Genomic DNA, 21,966 nt, shown 5'->3' with positions numbered 1-21,966 from the left:
AACGAAACATGGGAGGACGGGCTGACCATACAGGACGGATTTGTTTAAAGAGCAGGAATGATGCGGTCTCTACCCAGGACCAAAACCAGCTCATATACTAATCCCATGACGGGCATGGACACCAGGGCATGGAGACCACTACGGACCACCATTAGTTCAAGGAGGATGTCACTCACTATATTGAGGACTGCCTCATTTGCGCCCAGAATATTCCAGATGGTGACGCCAGGAGGAGACATATAGAACACACTCATCCTGTGGAGGGTCCCTGGACGAATCCCCATGTGGATTACATCGGCCCATACCCACCATGCAGAAATAGAATAGGGATGTACTGGTTATCATTGCCACCTTCACAAAGCAGTTCCCAGCCGCAATGCAACTGCTCCACAACCACTCACATTCCCCAGTCTCCTTATTGGACATGTGACCACGCCAGACGGTTGGTTAGAGTAGCCGCACGATTCGAGGACCTGGACACGGTAACCCTGAACACAATGAACGCGAGCAGCCGGCAGATGTGGGTCTACCGACCAGGGGGGTATTACAGGAACAACTGTGGAGCACTGTGTTCTGAGATGTGTGGAGCACAAACATTCAGAGGCTTCCAGATGATGACAATCGGACGCCTCCCAATACGCATTGCACACGATTTCTGATGGAACCTGCCCCATCATGCGTGTTCCATGCACGCACATTTTGTTTGTGCGTTGTTTCACCCTCGTCTCCCCATCCCTTCTCCTCCCTGCATGCTATTTGCAATTCGAACTGTCCCTCGCCTCTCACTGATCAAACTTCATCATCAGCACTCACGCTGAGCCGTCTTTCCCCTCCAAGGATACGACCACCAACCAATATTACATTGTGCGCCTGCCACACATCTCCGCGATTGATCCCCACTACTCAGAGTAATTGTTATATTCACTACCGTATGTGCATACGGATCCAGCTTAGGCAGGTACCATGGCCAGCGAAGGCTTGGACAGCCGAAGGGCCTGTTCCTGTGCTGTATTGTTCTTTGTATGTGCACCCTTCCTCCTAGTGTATTTCACTGGGGTCTGTAGCCACTTAAATTGGCCAACTCCCGATTCAAAATGGCGAATGGCAAAGGCTGATGGGAAAGTCAGCCATCAAGACAAGAACACAGCAGCTGCAGGTTGGCTGTGTATTTACCTCTGGAAAGGCCAGACAATATTGATACCAGCAACCATCAGCATAACAAAGCAACAGCCATCTGCATACTGATGAACAATCCCCGGGAACAATAAGCAACATTTGGACACAGAAAGCAAAACCAGACTCTTCGGCGCCAGCAGGTGCCTACACAATGGAGGTGAACGAGCACCTCCAGACCGCCCCTCGATCAGGGAACTGCTCCAGTATTGGAGAAAATCAAACCAAGCGATTGGGACAAAGTCCAATCACTTGGGACCAGGTACAGGGTCTGCCCCGAAAGGCGGGAAGCCCCTGGGGACTATAAGAATTGAGCCCCAAGTTCAAATCGCTCTCTTCTCTCTTACATTTTTAAAAAATATATATTTTATTAATGTTTTTCGATCAAACAAAAATTTCCCATTTTACAACTTTGTAATAATATATACATTGATCGTTTTTTAAATAAATAATATGCTGACTAACGGCAACTGCCAACAACAAAATAAGAAACAGAAATAATAACTAAAATAGTAACTTTGTGAAATCAAATATAAATAACTAATATATAAACACACACATAAAACCCCTGAAGACCCAAATGAGCCCTCCCCCCCCCCCCCCCCACCCCCCTCACCCCTGGGCTGCTGCTGCTGCCTTTCCTATTTTCCCTTATCGCTCTGCGAGGTAGTCGAGGAACGGTTGCCACCGCCCGGTGAACCCCTGAGCCGAACCTCTTAATGCATATTTTATCAGTTCCAGTTTTATAAACCCTGCCATGTCGTTGATCCAGGCCTCCACACCCGGGGGCTTAGCTTCTTTCCACATAAGTTGAATCCTTCGCCGGGCTACTAGGGACGCAAAGGCCAACACGTCGGCCTCTCTCGCCTCCTGCACTCTCGACTCAGCTGCAACCCCAAATATAGCCAACCCCCAGCTTGGTTTGACCCGGACCCCCACCACCTTCGAGATCACTTTTGCCACACCCACCCAGAACCCATGCAATACCGGACATGACCAAAACATGTGGGTGTGGTTCGCCGAGCTTCCCGCGCATCTCCCGCACCTATCTTCCACTCCAAAAAACCTACTCATCCTTGCTCCCGTCATATGCGCCCTGTGTAGAACCTTGAATTGTATCAGGCTGAGCCTGGCACACGAGGACGAAGAGTTTACCCTACTTAGGGCATCTGCCCACAGCCCCTCCTCAATCTCTTCCCCCAGCTCCTGCTCCCATTTTCCCTTCAGCTCCTCTACCATCATCTTCCCCTCGTCTCTCATTTCCCTATATATATCTGACACCCTACCATCACCCACACATGCCCCCTAAATCACTCTGTCCTGGATCTCTTGCGCCAGGAGCTGAGGAAATTCCCTCACCTGTTGCCTCACAAATGCCCTCACTTGCATGTAGCGAAATGCATTCCCAGGTGGCAACCCATATTTTTCTGTCAGTGCTCCCAGGCTCGCGAACGTCCCGTCTAAGAACAAGTCCTGCAATTTCGCAATTCCTGCTCGCTGCCAAGATTTAAATCCCCCATCTATCCTTCCCGGGACGAACCTATGGTTGTTCCTTATCGGGGACCACACTGAGGCACCCGTCACTCCCTTATGACCTCTCCACTGCCCCCAAATTTTCAGAGTTGCCACCACCACTGGGTTTGTGGTGTATTTTTTCGGGGAGAACGGTAACGGCGCCGTCGCCAGTGCTTTTAAGCTAGTTCCCCTACAGGGCGCCATCTCCAGTCTTTTCCACGCCGCTCCTTCCCCTTCCCTCATCCACTTACATATCATTGACACGTTGGCGGCCCAATAATAATCACTTAGACTCGGCAGTGCCAGTCCCCCTCTGTCCCTACTGCGCTGCAGGAACCCCCTCTTTACTCTTGGGGTCTTTCCAGCCCACACAAAGCTCATAATACTCTTGTCCACCTTCTTGAAAAAGGCCTTTGTAATCAGTACAGGGCGGCACTGGAACACAAAAAGAAACCTTGGAAGACCACCATTTTAACCGCCTGCACCCTGCCCGCCAATGACAGGGGCGCCATGTCCCACCTCCTAAAGTCCTCTTCCATCTGCTCTACCAGTCGTGCCAAGTTAAGCTGATGCAAGGTTCCCCAGTTCCTGGCCATCTGGATCCCTAAATACCGGAAATCTCTTCTTACCCTCCTCAACAGTAAATCGTCTATTCCCCTGCCCTGTTCCCCGGGGTGCATCACAAACAGTTCACTCTTCCCCATATTCAATTTATATCCTGAAAATTCTCCAAACGCCCTGAGTGTCTGCATTATCTCAGGCATCCCCTCCACTGGGTCCGCGACATACAACAACAAATCATCCGCGTATAATGACACCCAATGCTCTTCTCCTCCTCTAAGTACCCCCCTCCACTTCCTAGAGCCCCTCAGCGCTATGGCCAATGGCTCAATTGCCAACGCAAACAGTAACGGGGACAGGGGACATCCCTTGTCTTGTACCCCTATATAGTCGGAAGTGGTCAGATCGTTGCCTATTTGTAATCACACTTGCCACCGGGGCCCTGTACAGGAGCTGAGCCCATCTAATGAACCCCTCTCCAAATCCAAATCTCCTCAGTACTTCCCAGATAGTCCCACCCCACTCTATCAAATGCTTTCTCTGCATCCATCGCCACCACTATCTCCGCCTCACCCTCCGGTGGGGGCATCATCATCACCCCCAACAGCCTCCGTATGTTAGCATTCAATTGCCTCCCTTTAACAAACCCCGTTTGATCATCATGCACCACCCCAGGGACACAGTCCTCTATCCTCGTCGCCATCACCTTGGCCAAAAGCTTGGCATCTACGTTCAAGAGGGAAATAGGCCTGTATGACCCGCACTGCAGCGGGTCTTTGTCTCTTTTCAGGGTCAGCGATATTGTCGCCTCCGACATCGTCGGGGGTAGTGTCCCCCTTTCCCTAGCCTCATTAAAGGTTCTCGTCAGAAGTGGGGCCAGCAGGTCCACGTATTTCCTATAGAACTCCACCGGGAACCCATCCGGTCCCGGGGCCTTCCCTGCCTGCATGTTCCCAATTCCTTTTATCACCTCCTCCACCTCAATTTGCGCTCCCAGTTCTGTCATCTCCTGTTCCTCAACCTTCGGGAACTCCAGCTGGTCTAGGAAACGCATCATTCCCTCTTTCCCTTCCGGGGCTTGAGCCTTATATAGCCTCTCGTAAAATACCTTAAACACCCCATTCACCCTCTCCGCTCCACGTTCCATCTTTCCCTCCTCGTCTCTAACCCCTCCGATCTCTCTCGCCGCCCCCCCCCTCTTCCTAAGTTGTTGGGCCAGCAGCCGGCTTGCCTTCTCTCCATATTCATACTGCACTCCCTGTGCCTTCCTCCATTGTGCCTCCGCCTTACCCGTGGTCAACAAGTCAAAGTCCGTGTGCAATCTCCGTCTTTCCCTGTATAGCCCTTCATCTGGAGCCTCCGCATATTGCCTATCCACCCTCAAAATCTCCCCCAACAATCTCTCCCTTTCTTTACCCTCTTGTTTCCCCTTATGGGCCCTTATGGCGATCAGCTCCCCTCTAATCACCGCCTTCAGCGCCTCCCAGACCACGCCCACCTGGACCTCTCCGTCATCATTGATCTCTAGGTACCTTTCAATACATCCCCTCACCCTTACACATACCTCCTCGTCCGCCAACAGTCCCATATCTAATCTCCAGAGTGGGCGCTGCTCCTTTTCCTCTCCTACTTCCATATCTACCCAATGTGGGGCATGATCTGAAATGACTATAGCCGAATACTCCGTTCCTGCCACCTTCGGGATCAGCGCCCTTCCCAGGACAAATAAGTCTATCCGGGAGTACACTTTGTGGACATGGGAGAAGAAGGAAAACTTTTTACTCCTTGGTCTAGTAAATCTCCAGGGATCCACTCCTCCCATCTGCTCCATAAAGCCCTTAAGCACCTTGGCCGCTGCCGGCCTCCTCCCGGTCCTAGATCTGGACCGGTCCAGCCCTGGGTCCAGCACCGTGTTGAAGTCCCCCCGCCATTACCAACTTTCCCATCTCTAGGTCCAGGATGCGCCCCAACATACGCTTCATAAAGTTCGCATCATCCCAGTTCGGGGCATATATGTTCACCAGCACCATCACCTCACCTTGCAATCTGCCACTCACCATCACGTATCTATCCCCACTGTCCACCACTGTAGTCTTCGCCTCAAACAATACCCGTTTCCCCACCAGTATTGCCACCCCTCTATTTTTCGCATCCAAGCCCGAGTGGAATACCTGTCCCACCCATCCTTTTCTTAATCTGACCTGATCCGCCAGTTTCAGGTGCATCTCCTGAAGCATGACCACGTCTGCCTTTAGCTTCTTTAGGTGCGCAAATACCCTTGCCCTCTTAATCGGCCCATTCAACCCTCTCACGTTCCACGCGATCAACCGGGTTGGGGGGCTCTTTACCCCCTCCCCCCCCTCGTCGACTAGCCATCCCCTTTTTAGACCAGCTCCTCACCCGGTTCCCACGCACCCGCTTATCGCCCGGACGGTGCCCTCCCGTCCCGATCATCCCATCCCGTAACAGCTCCCCCTTCCCCTTAGCAGCAGCAACCCTGTTAAACCCCCCCCGCTAGATCCCTCTCTAGCTTAGTTGCTCCCCCCATTTTGCTTCCGGAAGTCAGCAAACTCTGGCTGACCTCGGCTTCCCCCGTTTATCCTTAGCCTCCCATTATGTGAGGCCCCCTCCTTTCTGCGCCCCCTTTTCCCGCCACAATTTCCATACCGCGGGAACAAAGCCTGCACTTCCCTCTCGGCCCCGCCCCTGATGGCGCAGCTCTCTCTCTCCTTCCCCCTCCCCTACCGGCGCCCACATTTCTTCGTGCCCCCCCCCCCCCTTCGAGGGGAAATAAAATTTTCCCCCATCTGATTCACAGTCCCTTGCCACCACCTCGCTACTTCATTTCAAACACTCTTTCTCAAATCTAGTCCAACTTCTCCTCTTCAATAAATGTCCACGCCTCCTCTGCCGTCTCGAAGTAGTGGTGTTTACCCTGGTGTGTAACCCACAGTCTTGCCGGCTGCAACATTACGAATTTCACTTTCCTCTTGTGGAGCACCGCCTTGGCCCGATTGAAACTCGCCCTCCTTCTCGCCACCTCCGCACTCCAATCCTGATACACGCGGATCACCGCGTTCTCCCACCTGCTGCTCCGTGTCTTTTTCGCCCATCTCAGGACCATCTCCCTGTCCTTGTCGCGGTGGAACCTCACCACTATTGCTCGAGGTATTTCTCCTGCCTTTGGTCTTCTCACGAGGATTCGGTACGCTCCCTCCACTTCCAGGGGGCCCGTCGGGGCCTCAGCTCCCATTAAGGTATGGAGCATCGTGCTCACATACGCCCCAACGTCCGCTCCCTCTGCCCCTTCGGGAAGACCCAAGATTCTTAAGTTCTTCCTCCTCAAGCTATTTTCCAGGGCTTCCAGTCTCTCCATACACCTCTTATGTAGTGCCTCGTGCGTCTCCGTCTTCACCACCAAGCCCTGTATCTCGTCCTCGTTTTCGGCAGCTTTTGCCTTCACTCCACGGAGCTCCATCTCTTGGGTCTTCGGCGCCTCCTTTAACCCCTCAATCGCCTGCAGCATCGGTGCCAGCACCTCCTTCTTGAGCTCCTCCACACATCGCCGGAGGAACTCCTGCTGTTCCAGGCTCCATACCAACTGGCCGCCCTCCGCCGCCATCTTGCTTCTCACTTCCCTTCTTTGCCGCTGCTCCAGAGGATCCTCCACAATCTGGCCACTATTATCTCTTCTATCCATTCACATCTGGGGGGACTCCCTTCTATGTCGCCTCACAGTGGGTTTAGCCTTCGAAAATTGCCGTTGGGGCCCCCGATAAGAGCCCAAACGTCCGTTAAAACGGGAGGTGCCGAAACGTGCAACTTAGCTGGTCATCGCCGCACCCGGAAGTCCTCTCTTCTCTCTTACATAAGAACTAGGAACAGGAGTAGGCCATCTGGCCCCTCGAGCCTGCTCCGCCATTTAACGAGATCATGGCTGATCTTTGTGGACTCAGCTCCACTCTCCGGCCCGTACACCATATCCCCGAATCCCTTTATTCTTTAGAAAGGCATCTATCTTTTTCTTAAAAACGTTTAAAGAAGGAGCCTCAACTGCTTCACTGGGCAAGGAATTCCAGAGATTCACAACCCTTTGGGTGAAGAAGTTCCTCCTGCACTCCGTCCTAAATCTACCTCCCCTTATTTTGAGGCTATGCCCCCTAGTTCTGCTTTCCCCGACCAGTGGAAACAACCTGCCCGCATCCATCCTATCTATTCCCTTCATAATTTTATATGTCTCAATAAGATCCCCCCGCATCCTTCTAAACTCCAATGAGTACAGTCCCAGTCTACTCAACCTCTCGTCATAATCTAATCCCCTCAACTCTGAGATCAACCTAGTGAATCTCCTCTGCACTCCCTCCAGTGCCAATATGTCCTTTCTCAGGTAAGGAGACCAAAACTGAACACAATACTCCAGATGCGGCCTCACCAACACCCTATACAATTGCAGCATAACCTCACTAGCCTTGAACTCCATCCCTCTAGCAATGAAAGACAAAACTCGATTAGCCTTCTTAATCACCTGTTGCACCTGCACACCAACTTTTTGCGACTCGTGCACCAGCACACCCAGGTCCCTCTGCACAGCAGCATGTTTTAACATCTTATCGTTTAAATAATAATCCATTCTGCTGTTATTCCTCCCAAAATGGATAGCCTCACACTTGGCAACATTGAATTCCATCTGCCAGACCCCAGCCCATTCACCTAACCTATCCAAATCCTTCTGCAGACTTCCGGTATCCTCTGCCCTTTTTGCTTTACCACTCATCTTAGTGTCGTCTACAAACTTGGACACATTGCACTTGGTCCCCAACTCCAAATCGTCTATGTAAATTGTGAACAACTGCGGGCCCAACACTGATCCTGGAGGGACCCCACTAGTTACAGGTTGCCAACCAGAGAAACACCCATTTATCCCCACTCTCTGCTTTCTGTTAGTTAACCAATCCTCTACCCATGCTACCACTTTACCCTCAATGCCATGCATCTTTAGTTTATGCAGCAACCTTTTGTGTGGCACCTTGTCAAAAGCTTTCTGGAAATCCAGATATACCACATCCATTGGCTCCCCGTTATCTACTGCACTGGTAAAGTCCTCAAAAAATTCTACCAAATTAGTCAGACACGACCTACCCTTTGTGAACCCATGCTGCGTCTGCCCAATGGGCCAATTTCCCTTCAGGTGCCCCGCTATTTCCTCCTTAATGATAGATTCCAGCATTTTCCCTACAACCTAAGTTAAGCTTACCGGCCAAGAATTACCCGCTTTCTGCCGACCTCCTTTTTTAAACAGTGGTGTCACATTTGCTACTTTCCAATCCTCTGGGACAACCCCAGAGTCTCGTGAATTTTGATAAATTATCACTAGTGCGTTTACAATTTCCCTAGCCATCTCTTTTAACACTCTGGGATGCATCCCATCAGGGCCAGGAGACTTGTCTACCTTTAGCCCCATTAGCTTGCCCAATACTGCCTCCTTAGTGATTACAATCATCTCAAGGTCCTCACCTATCATATCTTTATTTCCATCAGTCACTGGCATGTTATTTGTGTCCTCCACTGTGAAGACTGACCCAAAAAACCTGTTCAGCTCCTCAGCCATTTCCCCATCTCCTATTATTAAATCTCCCTTCTCATCTTGCAAAGGACCAATATTTACCTTAGCCACTCTTTTTTGTCTTATATATTTGTAGAAGCTTTTACTATCTGCTTTTATGTTCTGAGCCAGTTTACTTTCAGAGTCTACCTTACTCTTCTTTATGGCTTTTTTAGTAGCTTTCTGTTGTCCCCTAAAGGCTTCCCAGTCCTCTAGTCTCCCACTAATTTTTGCCACTTTGTATGTTTTTTCCTTCAATTTGAGACTCTCCCTCACCTCCTTAGATACCCACGGTCGATTTTTCCCCTTTCTACCGTCTTTCTTTTTTGTCGGTATGAACCTTTTCTGAACACTGTGAAAGATCGCTCGGAAGGTTCTGCACTGTTCCTCAAGCTTCACCATGAAGTCTTTGCTCCCAGTCTACCTTAGCTAGTTCTTCTCTCATCCCATTGTAATCGCCTTTGTTTAAGCACAAAACACTAGTGTTTGATTTTACCTCGTCATCCTCCAACTGTATTTTAAATTCCACCATATTGTGGTCGCTCCTTCCAAGAGGATCCCGAACTATGAGATCATTAATCAATCCTGCCTCATTACACAGGACCAGATCTAGGACCGCTTGTTCCCTTGTAGGTTCCATTACATACTGTTTCAGGAAATTATCCCGGGCACATTCTATAAACTCCTCCTCAAGGCTGCCTTTACCAACCTGGTTAAACCAATCGATATGGAGATTAAAATCTCCCATGATAACCGCTGTACCATTTCTACATGCATCCGTTATTTCTTTGCTTATTGCCTGCCCTACCATCCTGTTACTATTTGGTGGCCTATAGACTACTCCTATCAGTGACCTTTTCGCCTTACTAGTCCTGATTTCCACCCAAATTGATTCAACCTTGTCCTCCATAGCACCAATATCATCCCTTACTATTGCCCGGATGCCATCCTTAAACAACAAAGCTACACCACCGCCCTTACCGTCCATTCTATCCTTTCGTATAGTCTGATACCCTTGGATATTTAACTCCCAGTCGTGACCATCTTTTAACCATGTTTCAGTAATCGCCACTAAATCAGTCATTCACGATGATTTGCGCCATCAACTCATTTACCTTATTTCGTATACTACGAGCATTCAGGTAAAGTACACTTATGCTGTTTTTTATGTCTTTGTTATGTTATGTCTTCGTCCTGCCCGGGTCACCCAGCAACGAACCAACATTGACCGTGACCGGTGCAGTGACTCCAGTGATCATCAAAATCGTAAGTCTTAACTCAACGCTCGCTACGAAATAGGGACTCCTAGCTACCAATCCATACCAACTTCGAATCCCGCAGGCTCAGAACCCGAACGAAAGGCCATTTGTTTCCCTGACCTGGTGGGCCAGTTCAAAATTAAGTATAGGCCTGTTAGTTGTAGAAATAGCTTAGACGTAGAATTTGTGCATGAGTAGCGATTACTGTGTATAATAAATGTGCTTTGATTTAAATCTTACTCATCGGTGTATTGGATTATTGATCATTACTCGGACTTGAACCTCGTGGCGGTATCATAAAGATACCTGGCGACTCGAGAGCAAAGGTAATAAAACAGAGCAATTGAACCAAGGCAGTTAGCAACGGGTCAACCCATAGATATATTCACTCCCTGACCATCGTCTGCCCCCCCCCCCCCGATCAGAGTCCAATCTTCACTGTTGTTGTGCGTGGGGATCACCCCACCTTTCACAGAATAGGGGGTGATCCCTCACCAACCACACACCCTCGTCCTGTCATGAGTCCTTGGACACCCAACATATTGCCATATTTGTTCCTGGAGGTTCTGAACCACCAGTCTATCCAGGCCTACGGAGTAGCCCCTTCTTAGGAATACATACTCGTCCTGTTCTTCAACACACTCGGGGTAGTGCAGTAACAGCATTTACACACTCTGGGTAGTGGAGTAACAGCATTTCCCCTGGCCTACCCGGGGACCCCACACATTCTTCACCCGCCGCGGATCATAAGCTTGACCTCAACCAGTATATGGTTGCATTAAGAAGGGGGTGGTCGAATACAGGTTCCGACCACTCCAAGCCTTAGCCAAGAGAAGGCTGTGTTGGGTTTGAACATGGTTAGATGAAATGCGGTAAGATTGGGGGGGGGGGGTGGATCACGGGTGGTGACAGTATGATAGAATAGATGCAGATATTAGGCGTGCGATAATAACAAACTATGCTTGGTCCTCCAGGATGCCCGGTGACAGCAAGCCCAGGATGTCACCCGGCAGATGCAGAAGGCACAGCCAGAACTTGGTGGGATGATTCCGGGGATCGGGGCTCTGACCTTTCGAGACACCCCATTGTTCGATTCCGCCCCCACCTGGCTGTCATGCTGATCCTGTTTACCTTGATCTACCTCACCATCTTCACAGTCCAATTCCATAGGTGGACAGCAGAGATCATGGAGTGCCAGGACCTAGGACTCATGTTTACTGCACGGGGCCGTTTAATCCAGCCAACCAACGACCTCCAGGGACTGATACTTGTATGCACTGAGTATCCAGGTTGTCTTGTATATGACCTTTGTATAACTGTAAATTCTTAAGGCCAGCCTGTTTATATTGATCTGCACTACCATCTGTATGTTCTGCAGTTTGTACTGGACAGTATTCCTCCACTTTTGTATTAATAGTAATAATTGCTTATTGTCACAAGTAGACTTCAATGAAGTTACTGTGAAAAGCCCCTAGTCGCCACATTCCGCTGCCTGTTCGGGAAGGCCGGTACGGGAATTGAACCCACGCTGATGGCATTGTTCTGCATTACAAGCCAACTGTTTAGCCCACTGTGCTAAACCAGCCCCTGGTTTTTGATATTGTCCCACCTCTGTATTAGACTGCCAATTGTATCTTACAGTACGGACACTTCCATTTCTCTGACCGCATTAGGGAATGGATATTTATATTTGTCTTTGTTATTCAGGCATTCTGTATTAGGGAGTTGTGCGTGTAGAGTCAGGGTCCTACCTGGTGGACAGCTAACTGGGGATGCAGGGCATTTATTGCTCCGAGTGTGTGATCCACCACGCTTCGCCTTAAGGATCAGGAGGGGGATCTGTGGACTTTGAAATGGTCGCCCACAAAGACATTGGGCACCACATAGACACGGACAGGCTGCAGCTTGCAAATGGACAAAGGCTGCAAGCCAGATGGTGCCTCGGGACATTGCGGTTGAACGCAGGAGGGAGCCTTTCTGACCCTCGGGTCTGCTGCGCCATTCGCTCTCTCGACCACCGACGGCAACCGTGGTGATAACTTCACCAGCCAAGGAGAGAAACATCCACGCCATCCACAGAGGACCCAGAGCCGGGGACACAGGCGACCAGCAACAGACATTCAGCACTGCCAGACGACGGGTTACAGATAAGACCATATGTGCTCTGTACTTGCCAGTCACCTGGACGTGATGTTAGGGTCGTTCTTGTGTGTTAGTTTAGAGTGCAACATGTATGTGTGTTGACTGTGTGTGCATGTAATAAACTATTACCGTATTGAACAACTTGTGGTCATTTGTCCACCATGTGTGTGTTCCAGACACACATTGTGGTTTAGAAGGTACAACAGGGGTCGGGGAGGTGTGGGCTGTTGGCGGTGAGGTGAGGTGGGGGGGGGGGGGGGTCGGGATGTCCAATGTCCATTGACATGGGGATGCGCAATTAAGTAGGGTCTCACTTGCTGCCCCCCCCCCCCCTCCCCCGGCCGACTTCCGCGTTGGCGACCTCCTTTTCCTCCAGGCTGCCTACCACGTTCAGTGCCCTCTGCTCGGGCACGGTGAGGGGGCCGCAGGTCTGGTGGTCCCCTTCCGGTCATTTCCCGCTCCTAGCGGTCGTGTGCGGCCTTCTCGGGGGGGGGTCATCCGCCTCTCCTCCACGGCATCCAGGAGGGTGTACAGCTCAACGTCCCTGAACCATGGCGCAGCTCTCCTTCCAGCCATCTCGTTGACTGGAATCGTTAAGTGCGGCTACAGTGTGTGAGCCTCATGTGTGCCAATCACGGACTCTGCAAATCTGGCACTGTTGCGCATGGAACCGGTTGTGTTCCACATGATGATGGTGCTAGCCCAATTGGAGTTGCTGAATCGGTGCAGCTATTGCACCATTTTTGCTGTGCAAAACACCACTGTTTCCACGCCAGCGACAGCACTTAGTCTCAAAATCGGAGAATCCAGCCTCTGGTGTTTGCTCGCAATTTTGCCGGCAGCGCTCAGTGGGTCTCCGGCGTTATCCTTCGACAAACAGGGCCAATCTCACACCAGGTGAAAGCCAAAGGTTGTGTTCAACGTAAGCATTTAGATCACATTAGATCCAGGAGGCCGCCTCTTCCGCAGATTTCTCATCACCGGAAATCGCTTTTCCAGCCACAGGATCCAGATACAATGGATGCTCATCCTCAAGATCTCCCTCTAGCACTGAGCTTACGGCCTGCTCAGGTCACTCCACGAAAATAGGGACACAGAGATGACGAGGTTCTCGACTCCGACATGGACACGCTGGACACCTTCAAGGGGGAGCCCTCAGTTCCACAGCCTACGTAAAGACTTGCAGTCTTTACTACACCTTTCATCTCGGAAGCGCCACTCGCCTTGTCGTTAGACACCGCCCGATCCAGCACCTCGTGGCACTTGACACCCAGCCTGATGAGTCCGACGTCCTTCTTCGCCATGGTCTTTGGCAGATGCTTTGGACTTGGGAGAGGGGGATGTTATAACCTGCTCAGATCCTATTGGGTGGGGATAATTGGTTACGCCATGGTCGTTGAGGAACATGAGCTCCCGCGATGAGAAGGGAAGGAGGAGGCGGGGCACTCATTAGCAGTACAGCTGTATAAATAGTGGCCAGTGTGGTACCGGCTAGACAGGGAACCAGTAGTGAACTGCTGGTACATAAAGTTACTTTCTGTTTGACTCTACAAACTAATGCTGGATTCTTCATGGCCCTCACAAAACGCCCTTTGAGAGAAGTTGTTTCTCCTCATCTCTGTTTTAAATTTGCTACCCTTATCCTGGCACTATGACCTCTTGTTCGAAAATGCCCCACAAGAGGAAGCATCTACTCCACGTCTAGTTTATCCATACCTTTTATCATCTAGTATATCTCAATTTGACCTCCCCACATTCTTCTAAACGCTAGAGAGCATGGGCCTAAATTGTTCACAAAACAAACCCTCATCTCTGGAATCAACCCAGTGAACCTCCTCTGAACTGCCACCATGCCACTCATGTTTCAAATAAAAGGGCCAAACCTGCGCACAATACTCCAGGTACAATCTCACCAACGCCATGTACAGTTGCAACAACACTTCCTTACCTTTACATTCTATTATTTTAGCTATAAATGTCAACATTCCATTTGTTTTCTGTATTATCTGCTGTACCTACATGCTGAACCTTTCTGGGAATCATGCACGAGGACACCCAGATCCTTCTGTACCAGAGCACCCCAAAGTTACTTATTAGATAATAAGTTGCCTTTCCATTTTTCTGACCAAATTGGATGACCTCACACTCATCCACATTCAACTCCATCTGCCACATTTTGGCCTACTCACCTAACCTAACTATATCCATTTGTAAGGTTCTTATTTCCTTATTGCAACTTAATGTCCCAACTATTTTAGTCATCTGCAAATTTGGCTACAGAACCTTCTATCCGTATATTGCGAATATAGATTGTAAATAGTTGGGATCCCCATTATCCACTTTACTTGATGCATCTTCGAGGAAGAAGTTAGTCAAACATAATTTACCCTTCATAAAACCATGCTGACTCTGGTGACTTGCACTTTGACTTTCCAAATGTCCTGACATTACTTCCTTAACAATGGATTCTAACAATTTCCCAACAGATGTTAAACTAATTGACTTGTAATTTCCTACATTATTTTTGAATAAGGGCGTTACATTAGCATGTTTCCCATCCACTAGAACCTTTCCCGTGTCCAGGGAATTTTGCAATATTACAACCAATGGATCCATTATCCTGTTGGACTTTAATCTGGTGCTGTAAGATTTCTTACTGTGCCCACCCCAGTCCTACGCCAGCATCTCCACATTGAAGTGTTGGGTACTCTGATACACAGACGAACCAACACGGTTGCGAATGGTACAACGCAGTTTTATTTCAATGAACTATTAACATATTAAACTCTGGTATTCAGCACATGGTGAACCTCTGAGTGGCTGGCAATGAGGTCTGTGCCCTGAGCCCTCTCCTGCTCGAGTGCCCAGGAAGTGTTGTGTTCCCTGCTTTGTACTGTGTATGCTCTTGTCCGTGATTGGCTGTCGTGTTTTGTGTGTTGATTGGTCCGTTGATCTGTCCATCATTATGTGTGTATGTATGTGCTGTGATGTTCACCTGAATATCATGACATCCCCCCTTTTTTTACAGGATTATGTGCCTACGTGTTTATAAATAGAGGTGTACTGAGTGTAGCTAAATGTGTGTGCAATATTTACAGCATGTACATGGATACAAGGGGCGATGTCGGGTGTGACATAACAACGAGGTTGTACCATAAACAAAGAATGGGGAAATGTTGAACGATAAAACAAATTCCTGTAACGATAAGAACATAAACATATTAACAAAGTGGTTGCATGAGTTCAATGTATAAACAGTCTCATAAGTCCAGTCTAGTAGGTGGGCGACGAATTCGGGTTGACCGTCAGGGTTGCACACCATTCATCACCCGGATTGATCGTGTTAACTCGTTTCCCATCAATGACCGCAACACGGAAGGCGTCTTGGTCATGTGTCACCGGTCTGGATGTCGTCTGGGCAAGATTCGTAATGGGGAGGATGAATGGTCCGCACGTCCCTGCGAGGTTGTCGGAGTTGTGGAAGATTGACAGGTTGAGCTGCTCGGCAGTAAGCAGCGTAGTGGCCCACCTTGCCACAGTGTAGGCATTGTCGGGTTCTTGCGGGACATTGTCGCTTTAAATGTGCAGCTCCACAGTTGCCGCACACCATGACGTTCATTGCGCCACTGCGCATGCGCAGTTCGGTCTTGCGTCGGGCGTGCCTGCGCATCACGTCCCTCAGTGTTGCCGTAGGTTTTGGCGCGCACAAGCGCGGGAGGCCTCGAAAAGCGCGCAAAATGGTCGACGTCGTCCGGGCCGCGGGCCGGGAGGAACTCGATCGCCTGGACCCATTCGGCCTTGTGGGGCACCTGGCTCGCCGATCCGGCCGTGTAGAGCCCCCGCCGCGCCGATTCGGTCGCCTGAAATTGTGCATAGCGGCTAGTCGCGTTTTCGTGCAGGACACAGGCTTCGATTGCGGAGGTTAAGGTGAGGCCTTTTATTTTTAAAAGCTGCTGGCGTAGAGTGCCCGAGGTGACCCCAAAAACGATCTGGTCCCGAATCATGGAGTCTGAGGTGGTGTCGTAACCGCAGGACTGCGCGAGGATGCGGAGATGGGTAAGGAATGACTGAAAGAGCTCATCCTTACCTTGCAGGCGCTGCTGGAAGACATATCTCTCGAAGCTCTCGTTGACCTCGACGTTGAAGTGTTGGTCGAGCTTGAGAAGGACCGTCTTGTATTTGGATTTGTCCTCGCCTTCCGCGAACACCAGGGAGTTGTAGACATGGATGGCGTGCTGCCCTGCGGTGGTGAGGAGGATGGCGATCTTTCTGGTGTCCGAGGCGCTCTCTCTTTCGTTGGCTTCCAGAAAGAGCTGGAAGCGCTGCTTGAACAGTTTCCAATTTACGCCGAGGTTCCCAGCAACATGCAGCGGCTGCGGTGTGTTGACGGTGTCTATGGCGCAGGATGGCAGATTTGTGGGTAGGTGTCAAATCACTCCTGGTATCATGAAGTGCTGGGTACTCTGATACACAGACGTACCAACACGGTTGCGAATGGTATAACGCAGTTTTATTTCAATGAACTATTAACATATTAAACTCTGGTATTCAGCACATGATGAACCTCTGAGTGGCTGGCAATGAGGTCTGTGCCCTGAGCCCTCTCCTGCTCGAGTGCCCAGGAAGTGTCGTGTTCCCTACTTTGTACTGTGTATGCTCTTGCCCGTGTGGTTTCTCACACCCGTGATTGGCTGTCGTGTTTTGTGTGTTGATTGGTCCGTTGATCTGTCCATCATCACGTGTGTATGTATGTGCTGTGATGTTCACCTGAATATCATGACACACATCATGACTTCCTTTAACACCCTAGGATGGAGGCCATCGGGCCCTGGGGACTTGTCTGCTTTCAAACCCAGAAGTTTGTTGAAAGCTCCAGCTTCTTTACTCCCTCTCTCATTGACTATATAATCCATCACGTCCCCGTCCCCCCACCCCCAAGTTTGGAAAAAGACATACCTACTCGAAACGTTAATTCTTGTTTCCCTCTCAGGGGCGAATGTCGTGCCCCTGTTCAAAAAGGGACTAGGGATAACCCTGGGAATTACAGGCCAGTTAGTCTTACTTCGGTGGTAGGCAAAGTAATGGAAAGGGTACTGAAGGATAGGATTTCTGAGCATCTGGAAAGACACTGCTTGATTAGGGATAGTCAGCACGGATTTGTGAGGGGTAGGTCTTGCCTTACAAGTCTTATGAATTCTTTGAGGAGGTGACCAAGCATGTGGATGAAGGTAAAGCAGTGGATATAGTGTACATGGATTTTAGTAAGGCATTTGATAAGGTTCCCCATGGTAGGCTTATGCAGAAAGTAAGGAAGCATGGGATAGTGGGAAATTTGGCCAGTTGGATAACGAACTGGCTAACCGATAGAAGTCAGAGAGTGGTGGTGGATGGCAAATATTCAGCCTGGATCCCAGTCACCAGTGGCGTACCGCAGAGATCAGTTCTGGGTCCTCTGCTGTTTGTGATTTTCATTAATGACTTGGATGAGGGAGTTGAAGGGTGGGTCAGTAAATTTGCAGACGATACGAAGATTGGTGGAGTTGTGGATAGTAAGGAGGGCTGTTGTCGGCTGCAAAGAGACATAGATAGGATGCAGAGCTGGGCTGAGAAGTGGCAGATGGAGTTTAACCCTGAAAAGTGTGAGGTTGTCCATTTTGGAAGGACAAATATGAATGCGGAATACAGGGTTAACGGTAGAGTTCTTGGCAATGTGGAGGAGCAGAGAGATCTTGGGGTCTATGTTCATACATCTTTGAAAGTTGCCACTCAAGTGGATAGAGCTGTGACGAAGGCCTATGGTGTGCTCGCGTTCATTAACAGAGGGATTGAATTTAAGAGCCGTGAGGTGATGATGCAGTTGTACAAAACTTTGGTAAGGCCACATTTGGAGTACTGTGTACAGTTCTGGTCGCCTCATTTTAGGAAGGATGTGGAAGCTTTGGAAAAGGTGCAAAGGAGATTTACCAGGGTGTTGCCTGGAATGGAGAGTAGGTCTTACGAGGAAAGGTTGAGGGTGCTAGGCCTTTTCTCATTAGAACGGAGAAGGATGAGGGGCGACTTGATAGAGGTTTATAAGATGATCAGGGGAATAGATAGAGTAGACAGTCAGAGACTTTTTCCCTGGGTGGAACAAACCATTACAAGGGAACATAAATTTAAGGTGAAAGGTGGAAGATATAGGAGGGATATCAGAGGTAGGTTCCTTACCCAAATAGTGGGGGCATGGAATGCACTGCCTGTGGAAGTAGTTGAGTCGGAAACATTAGGGACCTTCAAGCAGCTATTGGACAGGTACATGGATTACGGTAAAATGATATAGTGTAGATTTATTTGTTCTTAAGGGCAGCATGGTAGCATTGTGGATAGCACAATTGCTTCACAGCTCCAGGGTCCCAGGTTCGATTCCGGCTTGGGTCACTGTCTGTGCGGAGTCTGCACGTCCTCCCCGTGTCTGCGTGGGTTTCCTCCGGGTGCTCCGGTTTCCTCCCACAGTCCAAAGATGTGGTTAGGTGAATTGGCCATGATCAATTGCCCTTAATGTCCAAAATTGCCCTTAGTGTTGGGTGGAGGTGTTGAGTTTGGGTAGGGTGCTCTTTCCAAGAGCCGGTGCCGACTCAAAGGGCCGAATGGCCTCCTTCTGCACTGTAAATTCAATGATAATCTATGATTAATCTAGGACAAAGGTTCGGCACAACATCGTGGGCCGAAGGGCCTGTTCTGTGCTGTATTTTCTATTTTCCCCACAGGTGCTGCCAGACCTGCTAAGTTTGCCCAGCATTTTCTGCGTTTTATTTACAATTTTAATGTAACCGTTTTTAACGCAATTATATCGCTTCGAGAAAATGTGATCTGATGGCAGAGTTTTCGGTCTATATATGATTTCCGGGGAGAAAAGAAACCAACCTTTCCGGACTGCTGCCGACTTCAACGGTTCCTTCGCCCATCGAGTTTTTCAAATTAACCGCCGCCCAACCGTCATTCTGGCACCTACCATCGAAGGGAAAGTGTGGGGGAGGGGCTGCTAAACTGGCAGGCGTGTGACGGCCGTCCATATCTCTGCCCAATCCATTTACCCTTTTCGTGCGAAGCAAAACTAAACCGGCTGCGCGAGCCGTGCGGTGGGACGGTCACGGGATTACTGATAGCAACTCCACGTTTCACTTTGCTTCCCCGCGCCCCCAGCGGCTGAGTGGAAGATGCCGGCTCGTGCGGCGGCGCGCCGGGGAGGCTGAGATTGGAGCGTGCTACCCCCTCAAGCGCAGGTTTGGGCTAAACAATGTCAACCGCTCCCCCCCCCCCCCCCGCTCCAATAACTCGCACGTGCTTTGTTTTCCTGTAAAATCGCCGGTTTGAACTTTTTTTGTCGGGGGAAATCGAGAAGAGAAACAGCGGCCCAGCAGTACCTCACTGATTTTTAACCAGAGCCTCAGAAGACCTCCACTGACTGGGCTGCATTTGCCCATTTTTCTGACCTCTGAGTCAGACGGCTGACCGAGTGCCCATTAATTGAGGGCAGTTTGGGATACAAACCTCTGCCCTGTCCAACCCAGATCCATTACAATCTCCAGAGTGAAAGAAAAATGTGCAAACTTCAATGCCTTCAATTCTAAAACAGATTTGCTTTCTTTACAGGTGAATGTAGGAGGCATGATCAATCAGTAAGTTTACAGATGACATGAAAATTGGTACTGTGGTAAATAGCAAGGAGAGCCTTTGTTTACAGGATGATATAGACCGGCTGGTCAGATGGACAGAACAGTGGCAAATTCCAAATTAACCCTGCAAAAGAGTAGGCGATGCATTTTGGGAGGACGAACAAGGCAAGGGAATATAGAAAGAATGGCAAGACGCTAGGAAGTGCAGAGGACCAGAAGAAGCTTGGGGTGAATGTCCGTAAATCCCTCAAAGCAGCAGGACAGCTAGATAAGGTGGTTAGAAAGGCTTACGAGATACTTGCCTGAGTTATGATGGAGCTGTATAAAATGCTCGATAGGCCACAGCTAGAGTATTGTGTGCAGTTCTGGTTGCCATGCGGTAGGAACAATGTGATTTCACGAATGATGGGGCAGAAGAGATTCTGGACTGGGGTGTTTCAGTTATGACGAGAGGCTCGTTAGGTTTTCCTTGGAGCAGCCAAGGCTGAGGGGGGACCTGATTAAGGTGTACAAAATTCTGAGTGACATAAATAGGGTAGGTAGGAAGAAACCTTTCCTTTTAGTGGGGGGACCCCATTTGCAAAAATCACAGGTTCACCCCCCCCCCCCCCCCCCCCGCAACAAGGGAAATCTTCAAAAGGTAGAGACACGACAAGGGACATTGATGGTCAGGGACATGTATATGGACAATAGAGTAACAGCCCTAGAGGAACTCATAGACAAGTTACAACTCCCGAAAGGGAACAACCTAAGGTATGCACAGATCAAAAACTTCCTCCGCAAGCAAACAACGATGTACCCCCAGATACCAGGACACTAAGAGGGTACTGTGTGGACATGTATGGACAACTATTAGAGGAGGTATGTTCACCCTTGGATGAGACAAGAAAGAAATGGGAAAAAGAGCTGGGTAGGGAGATGACTTTGCTTTGATATGGAGGGTACGCTGGGCACAGCTTGCAAGAAGTCACCTCGCTCCGGCGTCCGACTCTGGATCGAAGCACTACACACGGCAAACTTCACCTCCACATGTGGAGGGCTGAACCTAACGCAGCTAAAGGTGGTGCACAGGACACACCTAATCAGAACACGAATGAGCGGGTTCGTCCCAGAGGTGGAGGACAAGTGTCAACAGTGCCAGAGAGGCCCGACTATCCACACTCACATGTTCTGGTCCTCCCCAGACTTGTCATCCTTCCTTGAGGCTATGTCCGGGTTGTGAGGGTGGAGCCGTGCCCACTAGTTGCAGTCTTCATGGTATCAGAGGAGCCAGAGCTTTTCATGGGGAGGAGGGCTAACATTTCATGGGGAGGGGGGGTAGGGGGGAATAGGGAAGAGGGAAGGGGGGGAAAGAGGGAAGAGGGGGCGGAGAGGGAAGGGGGGGAAAAGAAGGGGGGGGGAAGAGAAGAGGGGGGGGGCGAAAGCACCCAAGAAAACACGGGACAGGTAGAGGAGAAGAAAACCTCAAGGGACAGTTTGCTTGTAAATTACTGCCTGAACCACAGTAGCTGTAATTTTTTGTAAATGCATGTGTTGGTCTTGTTATGCAAAGTTTACAATGAAATGTTAAAAGCCGAATAAAAATAGTTTAAATAAATAACCAGGGGGCATAGATTTAAGACATGAGATGTAGAGGGAATTTGAGGAAAAAACATTTCAACCAAAAGGTGGTGTGAATCTGGAACTCTCTGCCTCAAAGACTGGTAGAGGCAGGAACCCTCAACATTTAAGAAACATTTCCATGAACACTTGAAACACCATAGCATACAAGACTACGGATCACGTGCTGGAAAATGGGATTAAAATAGTTAAGTGCGCGATGACTGACACAGACACGATGGGCAGAAGGGCCTTTTTCTGTACTGTAAAACTCTATGAACTATGACTAGAATACACATTGTACAAACATTGTACAGGAAACAGTTATTCACTCCCATCAAGCTTTGACCACAGTGGTGATGTCTGGATTATCATATTTAGAAACATCTGTTCAACAGCCATTTAACTTATTGGGAGAGGAGGCAAGAAACATCAGGAAAAAAACTTAAGTCATAGTTAA

The 21,966-nt window shown here is 49.5% G+C and overlaps 1 protein-coding gene across 1 annotated transcript in view; it reads right to left on the bottom strand.

The window, feature by feature from the left end:
• LOC140395604 (dynein axonemal heavy chain 17-like) overlaps window positions 1-19,422 on the bottom strand; it is an 896,966-nt gene extending 877,544 nt beyond the window's left edge. The window contains exon 1 of the mRNA XM_072483576.1: window positions 19,156-19,422. The gene's annotated coding sequence lies outside the window, so the exon portion shown is untranslated. The remainder of the gene's footprint in view (window positions 1-19,155) is intronic.
• Between the last annotated feature and the right edge of the window lie 2,544 nt (window positions 19,423-21,966).

Source organism: Scyliorhinus torazame, chromosome 18 (assembly GCF_047496885.1).
Source record: "Scyliorhinus torazame isolate Kashiwa2021f chromosome 18, sScyTor2.1, whole genome shotgun sequence".
NCBI lineage: Eukaryota > Metazoa > Chordata > Chondrichthyes > Carcharhiniformes > Scyliorhinidae > Scyliorhinus > Scyliorhinus torazame.
Note: the sequence above shows the minus strand (reverse complement) of the source record. Positions and strands in the feature narration are given on the sequence as shown.